Raw genomic sequence first — 8896 nt, forward strand, 5'->3', positions numbered from 1 at the left:
ATTCTTAGCATGCCAGAAGAAGAAAGCTGAGAAGAAATGACACCAGAGGAAATTCAGATCTTCAGGAAAGAATGGAGAGTTTCAGAAATAGTAGACTGATGCATAAACAAGACTTTTTTCCCTTTTAATGTCTTTGAAATTCATCTCATTGTTAAGAGCAAAAGCAAATTTTAGAATATTGTCTTGTGGGATTTGTAATGTATTCAGGTGTAATGTGTGTATTATTTACAACTATAGTGTAAAGGATGATGGTTCTTCTGTCTGAGGAAATACGGTATTAACTCTAAGTAGGCTATGAAAGGTTAAGGATAGATATTCTAAGCCTTAGAACAGGAACTTTAACAATAATGCAAAGAAATATAGTTAAAACTAATTAATATGGGATTTAAAGACATTTAATCAAAAAGAAGGCAAAAGAATTGATGATAATAATTTTAAAAACTAGCTGGGGGAAAAATAAGATATGTAAAGCAAGCACTTGAAAGGAATGGCACATGAATTGTCTTCCTGAATAACAGTTTACATGGGGATTTGTACTTTCAAGAGCCTAGGAGTGCAGATTTTTGTTGCAACTCTGTTGCTACTCATCTGTGCAGAACAAAGGTAAACAAAAAAACACAATGCAAGGGGGAGTCAAATGGATAGAGTATAGTAGAGTATTCTTGACTATGAGGAATTTGAAGTATGCAGTGGCTCAGGCACATTTTGAATCATCTCTGGAGAAGAAGCAGGCATCCCTCAGTGGTGTACCCAGAAGAGTGGGAAAGAGATGGCTACGTGTGGGTGTGGGTTCTCTTGGCAGCCAGCTACCTTGAGGAGGAGAGGAAAGGCTGGAAGACATCTGCCACTTTGAGGAGGCTCTCTCCCAGCCCTTCTTTCTTTTTTTGCCTAAAGGCTAAGGATGCAGATGCCTCCAGGAGCTAGGCAGCTAATGGGAATGATTTAAGCAGCCTCGTAGGCATTGTGGCAAACTTCATGCAGAGTACTTGCTCCATGCGGCAGAGATGTTTACTGCTCACCCCAATCCATGACCTCCCCATTTCTCAGCTCCCTGCTGAGGGGTGGGGAGGGAGGGAGACTGGCAGTGGAGGAGCTGTGTCCCATCAAGTAGGAAGCATATTAAAAGCTATGGAGCAGCTTGATCTGAACAGCTGCTGCTCCTTGCTGATCACGGAGAATATAAGTTGAAGTAGACGGAAAAGGTGTAAGCAATCTGGATCCCTGCGGTATTGCCAGGAGAGCTGCTCCAGAGAGTTGTCCGACTGACCCTGGACTTGGAGTGAACAAGAAACAAATCTTCATTCTCCTTCCTCTATTTTTTAGCCTAGCCTACCCCACACACTTTCTTTAAAGGCAGCAGTCACAGCTCAGTTCAGCCTCTTACTATCACGCCTAGTGTCGCCAGATCTTCCAGTTTCTTCAAGATAAACCAGAAATATGAGATTTTTTGGTGAAAATGAATCAACATTTGAAAATAGATGTTAATTAGAAAAGTAAAACCTTGTATACCCCAAATAAGACTTTCCTGGGGGTCAGCTTAACCCACTCAGTTGGAACTTGAGCTCTGCATTTGGTGACTCATCAGTTCTCATCAGTGACTCAAAGCTACTGTTGTCACTCCTGTTCAAATGGGACAGAAATCAGTTCTTTAATTCACAGCACCTGATGAGCTCAATGATGCCTCCAACTCTGGGTTTCTTGCCCTGGTCTAAACTGTAGGGGGCAGCTGCTGATTGCTAAGTCACGAGTCTGAGCTGGCTCCCTATAGCCAGCACCGATAAATGCAGCCTGTAAGAGTCCTAAATGGTTCTTTCTCATGGCCCTGACCTCGGTCACCTTTGCCTGACATATTTCATGCTCAACCTGAATGTTTCTTTATGCTTTCTGACCTAGTGATTTGCTTTCCCATATATGGCCTTGCCATTTATGGTTGTGCCCTTTGTACCTAACTCAGTCCAGCTCCTTTCAACCTTTTTCCTCTCAGTTTTTTTTTTTTTTTTTTTTAACTATTTAGAGATTTGGATTCTGCCTTCTAGTTCCCTGTGGGTTTGCTCTGGAATAGTTCTGGATTTTTTAATTAATTTCATATGTGCGTGCCTGGTAAGTCACTTCAGTTGTGTCTGACTCTTCGCGACCCTATGAACTGTATAGCCCGCCAGGCTCTTCTGTCCATGGAATTCTCCAGGCAAGAATACTGTAGTGAGTTGCCATGCCCTCCTCCAGGGGATCTTCCCAACCCAGGGATCGAGCCCACATCTCCTGTGGCTCCTGCACTGCAGACGGATTCTTTACTGCTGAACCGCCATGGAAGCCCAGTTAATCTCATAGATATCTCATGTTGAACAAATATTTTTCTATCCTAACTCTCCTATCTCCATTAAAGGTACTGCTGTCTTCCATGTCACAATCTCAAACTGTTGGTGTCAAGTTAACCTCCCCATCTAAAACCAACGCAGGTGTTAAATATTCATACAGTGTGTCCTGATCTAGGCACTGAGGCTATGATGAACTAAAAAAGTCCATGTCTTCATGGAGCTTGCATCCATTTGGAAGTAGGCAGAAAATGAATATATATTAGGTCAGAGGGTGATATGTGCCTTGAAGAAAATTGAAGAAAGTAAGAGATAAGGAGTGCCATGATGGGGGAAGGGGGTCAAGGGGACTTGAGTAAAAGTCAAGAAAAGAGGGAATGAGACTTAACGTACTTCAGGGCAAGAGTGTTGCAAAGGCAGAGACCCTGGGTGGAGGCATGCGTGGCATGTTTTGAGGTCCATGGCGGGAGTCGCCCAACAGGGAGACTATTGTGGCTAGAACTTGGTGGGCAGGGGAGAGGGTGATGGGGTGGTTACCCACCTCTCTCATTTTTGCCTTCTGCTCCATTCCCACCACCTCTGTTCCAGCTGTGACTGTCCTTTCCCCTCTGGACTGGTTCAGGAATTGTCCCCAGTTTGCCCAGTCTACCCAGTACAAGCTGCCCGGTTGAATCTTCTTAAACCTGGGTTCTATGATGGGGTTTTTTTTTCCTTAGATTTTTGGCTGTGGTGGGTCTTTGTTGCTGCTTGGTCTTTTTTCAGATTTACTCTAGCTGTGGAGAGCAGAGGCTGCTCTCTAGTTGCAGTGCAAGGGCTTTACATTGCTGTGGCTTCTCTTGTGGTGGAGTGCAGACTCTTCTAGAGCACGCAAGATTCAGTAGTTACAGCACGTGGGCTCAGCAGTTGTGGCTCCTGGGCTCTGGAGCACAGGCTCAGTAATTGTGGCACTTGGGCTTAGTTACTCCGAGACGTGTGGGATTTTCTTGAACTAAGGATCGAAGCTGTGTCTCCTGCATTGGCAAGTGGACTCCTTAACACTGAGCCACCAGGGAAGCCTCTATGATGATTAATTTCATATGTCAACATGATTGAACTAAGGGATGCCCAGACAGCTGGTAAAACATCATTTCTTAGTATTTCTGTGAGGGTATCTCTGGAAGCCATGAGAGTTTGCCTCGCTAGACTGAGTAGAGATAACCTCCACCAATGATTCTGGTGGGTGTCATTCAATCCACTGAGGGCCTGAGTGGAACAAAAAGGCAGAGGAAGGACAAATTTGCTCTGTGCTTGTGCTGAGACATCCATCTTCTCCCCATCTCAGACATCTGTGCTTCTGGTACTCAGGCTTTTGAACTGAGTGAATGACACCACCAGCTTTCCTGGCTCTCCAGCTTGCACAGAGCAAATCGTGGGACTTCTCAACCTCCATAATAATGTGAGCCAATTCCTATAATAAGCCTCCTCTTATATTTACCTCTGTGTGTGCTGTTGTTTCCATTTTCTCTGAACTCTGAGTAATACACAGTCCATTTCTTTCCAAGGCACTCTTCCCTAGCACTGAAAGCACCTCATAATCTGTCTTCAACTGGTTTCTCCAACTTTATGTTGCCCCCAACTTCTGTCTTGCTCAGAGCAGATGCTGGGCTTTCCTGCTGTTGCTCGCAATTCTCTTCACCTAGAATAGCCTGTACCTTCTCAGTCTCGCAGGAGAAGCCCTACTCACTCTAAGACATTATCCCAAGACTTCTTGGCCTGGCTCCTATTTAACTGTGTACTTGTTTGATTTTGTACTTCCTGGTGGCTCAGATGGTAAAAAATCTGCCTGCAATACAGAAGACCTGGGTTCAATCCCTGGGTTGGGAAGATCCCCTGGAGAAGAGGATGGCAACCCACTCCAGGATTCTTGCTGGAGAATTCCAGGGACAGAGGAGCCTGGCATGCTGTAGTCCATGGAGTTGCAAAGCATCAGACATGACTGAGCTACTAACACTTGGTTGATTTTATCCTCCTCATTAGATGATAAACTCCAGGAGCTATTTTACAGTCTCATTTTCCTTTCCTCCAAGGCCTTGCCCAAATCCAACCTCTGACACCAAAGATGCCATAGTTTCACTTCCTGGGTTAGAAGTTATTAGTCAGTGGAGGAGCAGGTGAGGGCTTTGGCTAGAGATTTGCCATGAAGTGTTTCAAACCTGAAACTCACTGTGGCTTTTGGCAGGAAAGCAGTCAGGTTGCTCATTAGGACAGGCTTGTTTGACAGCAGCAGGCTCAAATTCCCCTTCTTTTCCTTCTCACTTATCAGTGCAAGCTTTTTAATGCTGAAGAATGTTTGAGAAACAGCTAAAGGCCCAACCCTTGCTCCTGAGAAGTTTACAAAGCTGTAGTTAATTGTGTGCTCTTGACAGGTATTGGTAAGAATATAATTTGGCTAACTAATGTTTTTTATTGTATTTCTGTGGAGAAATGAATAGTGAAATGTTCTCTACTAGAGAAATCAAAGGTAAACACAACAGAATAAGGAGCTGAGGATGAGCTTGTCACAGATCCTGGCCATATTATACTTTTTCCCACCTTGACCTTGCCTGGCCCGGGGCCATTTCCTCCACCTCTCTTTCCTTCTCTAAATCTTGCCCATCCTTCAGGAAGCCTCCTGGATGACTCCAGAATCCTGTTTTGAATACCAGGGTTAATAACCTTTGCCACAGAAGTTTAGAGCTTGAAGGTATCCTTAAACTCTCTGCTGCTGTTTTGTGTGAGTTCCCAACTAAATGGTTACTCCTCTGAATAATGGTAAGAATAACAACAATAGAGCAGTTAGTATTTATAAAGCATTTAGTATGAGCTTGGTACTTTGCTAATATATCTATGTATTTAAGGTAATTTCATCTGCCCAACAACCCTATGAGGAAGTTCTATTATTATTGCTATTTTACAATTGAGGAAGCTGTGTTATAGTATAAATTTTCAAAAAGGTAACATAATGACTCTCACACAAACATGAAGTGAATACACATCAAAGATATTTAACTCCCCTAATTAAGGAGAAAACCAGCAATTTGTTAAAAACCAACTGAAAGGAGATTCAAGAGCAGATAAATTTATGGGCAATCAAGAATACTGAAATGAAGTTGCTGTGTCCTATATATACTAAAATTTGGAATTATCTTTTCTGCTGGCCAGAAACCAATTTGATTATTTTTTTAATTTAAAAAAGTTTTGCTGCTGTGCTGGGTCTTCGTTGATGCGAGAACTTTTCTCTATTTGAGCTGAGCGGGGGGTGAATCTATAGTTGTGGTGGGGTCTTCTCATTGTGGTGGCTTCTTCTGTGGAGCGGGCTCTAGAACGCAGGCTCAGTAGTTGTGGTACATGGGCTTAGTTGGTCTGCATCACGTGGGATCTTTACCATTGAGCCACCAGGGAAGCCCAGAAACCAATTTTATTTTAAAATATATTTTATTATTTTTTTAATGAATAGTCTATTTATTTAGCAGAGGGAGGAGATGGCAACACTGGAAAGAATCGGTCTTCTGGCATGCAAGGCAGTAGAAGAGTCTGGCTATTAAAGGACTTGAGTAGCAAAACTGCCATCATTCAGCCTGGAGCTCCATTAATGCTGAATAGAAGCAGCGATGGTGTTTTCTCTACAGCTGCCCCAGCTGGGACCAGGTAGCACAGTGGTAAAGAATCCACCTGCCAGTGCAGGAGACATCAGAGACCCAAGTTTGATCCTGGGTTGAAAAGATCCTGAGGCTTCCCTTGTGGCTCAGCTGGTAAAGAATCTGCCTGCAATGCAGGAGACCTGGGTTCAATCCCTGGGTTGGGAAGATGCCCTGGAGAAGGGAAAGGCTACCCATTCCAGTATTCTGGCCTGGAGAATTCCATGGACTGTATAGTCGATGGGGTAGCAAAGAGTTGGACACGGCTGAGTGACTTGAACTTCACTGCAATGGAAGGATCTCCAGGAGGAGGAAACCCACTCCAGTTTTCTTGCCTGGAAAAGGCCATGGACAGAGGAGCCTAGCAGGCTACAGCCCATCGGGCGGCAAAGAGTCGGGTATAGCTGAGCACACACCAGCAGCATGTTGTGTGCCCCGGTGTGTGCTAACTCGCTTCAGTCATGTTGGACTCTTTGTGACCTTATGGACTATAGCCCATCAGGCTCCTCTGTCCATGGGATTCTCCAGGCAAGAATACTGGAATAGATTGTTATTTCCTATTCCAGGAGAGCAGTGTATTCAGTTCAGTTCAGTTCAGTTCAGTTGCTCAGTCGTGTCCAACTCTTTGTGACCCATGAATCGCAGCACGCCAGGCCTCCCTGTCCATCACCATCTCCTGGAGTTCACTCAAACTCACGTCCATCGAGTTGGTGATGCCACCCAGCCATCTCATCCTCTGTCATCCCCTTCTCCTCCTGCCCCCAATCCCTCCCAGCATCAGTCTTTTCCAATGAGTCAACTCTTCACATGAGGTGGCCAAAGTATTGGAGTTTCAGCTTTAGCATCAGTCCTTCCAACGAACACCCAGGGCTGGTTGGATCTCCTTGCAGTCCAAGGGACTCTCAAGAGTCTTCTCTGACACCACAGTTCAAAAGCATCAGTTCTTTGGCGCTCAGCCTTCTTCACAGTCCAACTCTCACATCCATACAGGACTACTGGAAAAACCATAGCCTTGACTAGATGGACCTTTGTTGGCAAAGTAATGTCTCTGGTTTTCAATATGCTATCTAGGTTGGTCATAACTTTCCTTCCAAGGAGTAAGTGTCTTTTAATTTCATGGCTGCAATCACCATCTGCAGTGATTTTGGAGCCCCCCAAAATAAAGTCTGATACTGTTTCCCCATCTATTTGCCATGAAATCAGCAAAGTCATGTATAAGCTACAGTCATGTATGACTCTTTGGCGACCTCACCCCTGGATATTTAGCCATAGAGTCTATCTCACTGTCCTTCTTAGAAATCTGTGAGCGTTTTTCTCAAGAACCGGCAAGATGGCGGAAGTAGAACAAAAGAAGAAGCGGACTTTCCGCAAGTTCACTTACCGCGGCGTAGACCTCGACCAGCTGCTGGACATGTCCAATGAGCAACTGATGCAGCTGTACAGCGCGCGCCAGCGACGGCGGCTGAACCGCGGCCTGCGGAGGAAGCAGCACTCATTGCTGAAGCGGCTGCGCAAGGCCAAGAAAGATGCGCCGCTCATGGAGAAGCCCGAGGTGGTGAAGACGCACCTGCGCGACATGATCGTTCTGCCCGAGATGGTGGGCAGCATGGTTGGCGTCTACAACGGCAAGACCTTCAACCAGGTGGAAATCAAGCCTGAGATGATTGGCCACTACCTAGGCGAGTTCTCCATCACCTACAAGCCCGTGAAGCACGGCCGGCCCGGTATCGAGGCCACCCATTCCTCCAGCTTCATCCCCCTCAAGTAACCTGCTGGCCAATAAAAGCAGAGATTTCTCTTAAAAAAAAAAAAAAAAAATCTGTGAGCTACTTAAAAGCCTTTAACAAATGTGTCTTCTTCTTTAATTCAGAAAGCAATTTTATCTCACTGTTCATCTCAATGTTCATTTGCATTTCTACGGCCCCACATTATCTGCGTTACTGTCAGTTTTTCCAACTTGCAGAGCTATAAACGAATTTAATAAAAATAATCAAATGAACTTCCCTGGTGGCACAATGGATGGGAAGCTGCTTGCCAATGCAGCAGACACGGGTTCAATTCCTGGTCTGGGAAGATTCCACATGCCTCGGAGCAACTAAGCCTTCGAGCCACAACTACTGAAACCTGCAGGCCCTACAGCCTCTGCTCTGCAATAAGAGAATCCACCCAGAAGCCTGTGCACCACAGCGAAGAGCAGCCCCCACTCACCACATCTAGAGAAAGCCCGAGCCTAGCAACGGAGACTTAGTACAGACAGAAATAAAATAAGTTAAAAAATTATAAAACAAAAGCAGTCAAAGACTGTACTGAACACATTATCTTCTTGGCATATCATAGTTTTACAGACTTAAAAAACCAAAGGAGTAGTCATGAACAGAATCAAGTGACACTGAAAGGACCCTAGACAAAGCCCAGCAGTCCTCTGAAAGGCACCCGGTAATCTCTTGCTCATTTTGGTCTACGATTTTTCCTACGTTGACTGGGTCTTAGAGTTTTTTCATACTTAGGTATTGAGCACAACACCTAGTGCATGCTAGATTTTCCACGAGTGCCGATTGGTTGATAGATGAGAACTACTTTTTAAATTATTTGTTGATTGTTTTTGGTGGGGTTGGGGCTCTGTTGCTGCGTTGTGGCTTGCTCTAGTCATGGAGGGCGGGGGCTGCTCCTCCTTGCAGTGCCGGGCTTCTCATTGCAGTGGCAGAAGTCGTGTTGCAGAGCCCAGGCTCTAGGTGTCCGGGCTTCAGTAGTTGTGCAAATGGGCTTAGTTGCTCCATGGCATGTGGCATCTTCCTGGACCAGGGATGGAACTTGTGTCCTCTGCATTGGCAGGTGGATTCTTATCCACTGTGCCACCAGGGAAGTCCTGATGAGAATTATTAAATGATTGTAAAGCTTGTAGTAGATTGAACTTCATGACCAAAATAT

The 8896-nt window shown here is 45.0% G+C and overlaps 1 pseudogene; it reads left to right on the forward strand.

Annotated features, from left to right (window-relative positions):
- The first annotated feature begins 7298 nt into the window (after window positions 1-7298).
- Window positions 7299-7736, forward strand: LOC138079036 (small ribosomal subunit protein uS19 pseudogene; annotated as a pseudogene).
- Window positions 7737-8896: the final 1160 nt, after the last annotated feature.

This window comes from Capricornis sumatraensis, chromosome 4 (genome assembly GCF_032405125.1).
Source record: "Capricornis sumatraensis isolate serow.1 chromosome 4, serow.2, whole genome shotgun sequence".
In the NCBI taxonomy this organism is placed as follows: domain Eukaryota; kingdom Metazoa; phylum Chordata; class Mammalia; order Artiodactyla; family Bovidae; genus Capricornis; species Capricornis sumatraensis.